Below are 1,728 nucleotides of genomic sequence, written 5' to 3'. Positions count from 1 at the left end.
AGCTCAAAAAGATAGCCTTTTGTCTGCCACGCCCAAAAGGATAGCCACTTGTACGTAGGGAGGGTCGATTAATGTTGTTTATGGTTGGTATCGTGAATTTACGACAGCCTATTCTTGCTCGTCGAAGAAAACCAAATTAATTAGGATGAGCACTCTAAATAACAAAGGGCATTTTTCGACATCTAGCAAGATGCAATTCTAAACCTCGATTCGTGACAAATTTGTATCGACAGTTGGACCAAAAATTTAAAACAAATTTACGGAAAATTTCGCGGCAAAGTATGCAAACATTCATCACAGCGCCCGTTTCGCAACGGAATTAGTACGATACTCCATGGAGTGTGGCTGTCTCTTCTCTATTGTCGCAGGCGGCGCGCGGCCCGCAGAGTTGCACATCAGCTCCATTACCGAGAAACGTGCGTAATGGCAGCAGTAATAATAAAAGCGAATAAGAACGCGACTTTTACCCGAAGTTGCAATCTGGAGCGCTGTTAACCCTATTTGGTACTAGACACACTGTTATTGGAAGAAACCACAGTACATGGCACGGAAAAGTCTGGTTTGCATGGACAGCTTGAACCTGCTGGAGTATAGACTTTTATGTACGGAGTATAATAATTTTTCACATGCAGTCTTATATGGGCATGGGCACTTCAGTGAATTGAATGATGCATAATGGACATTTAAGCACTGTTCCTGTACCTTTGTACAGGATTTTTGGCAGTGCAGGCTAGCTCACGGACCCGTTTCTAGTCAATCTATAAAAGTTTTTATCTGTCCAAAATGTCAATACTCCCTTTACCTTTTCTGTTGTTTTTTTCGAAAATTTATCAGAATTGTTTGAACGCAAGTGCGACGCGCGCAGGTGTTGATACGACTGTACACGATACACAGTAGACCTGCCTATTATTCTTCCATTAGCATGCATACATGCATTTTATTTTGATTCTAAAAAAAGGATTACGTGTTCGGAAAGGCGGACTAATCACAAGCTAGGCCATAGCGCTGTAGAGAGTGGCCCACGCCCACAGACACCGGAGAACATTTCAGTTATACTGTACTTCATGCAGGCGTTTGCCGGTTTGCCCAGTCTCAAGCGGGGCCCTTATGCACTGACATGAGAAAAATATTTCCTTCCGGGAACTTAAAACATTTGTCTATTGCTCCCCTTTGACCCAGCTCAAAATGAGATATTGCCCATCTATTGAGATTGCACCAGGTGGCTGATTCACGCACTTTCGTCGTTATACTGTACCGCATGCTCACGTGCGAGCGGATTGCCTATCCGCACGGGGCCATAAGGAGCCCTGTGCAGCGAGCATAGGCAAACCCGCCCGCACGCGTACATGCGGTACAGTATAACAATTAAAGTGCGCAGCGTGAATCGGCCACCTGGTATGCTGTTCAGTCAATTTCCTTTTTCTGGGATGCTACGTTTACCTCGCAGCGCTAGACCTATAGGGCAAAATGCTTCGATCTGGGCATTAAACATAAGTGCTCAGCCAGAAAAAAATATGTGGGGCCCCTTGGTAAAAGACGATGGTGGCAAGCCTCTTGCACGGCTGCATGCAGTAAAGTAAGTATATGTACGACATATTATTATTCGAGGTTCTGTGGGCCACCCTGTATGCGATTCCTCGCCATTGTGGAATCCTCTCAAACGCAAGGGTCACTGTCACCTGCGACCTGCCACAAAATTTGTCCTCAGAAAATCATGTTTTACCCGCG

This window comes from Frankliniella occidentalis, unplaced genomic scaffold (genome assembly GCF_000697945.3).
Source record: "Frankliniella occidentalis isolate FOCC.00 unplaced genomic scaffold, Focc_3.1 Scaffold8, whole genome shotgun sequence".
NCBI lineage: Eukaryota > Metazoa > Arthropoda > Insecta > Thysanoptera > Thripidae > Frankliniella > Frankliniella occidentalis.
The sequence above is the reverse complement of the archived record's forward strand: the minus strand, read 5'-3'. Positions refer to the sequence as shown.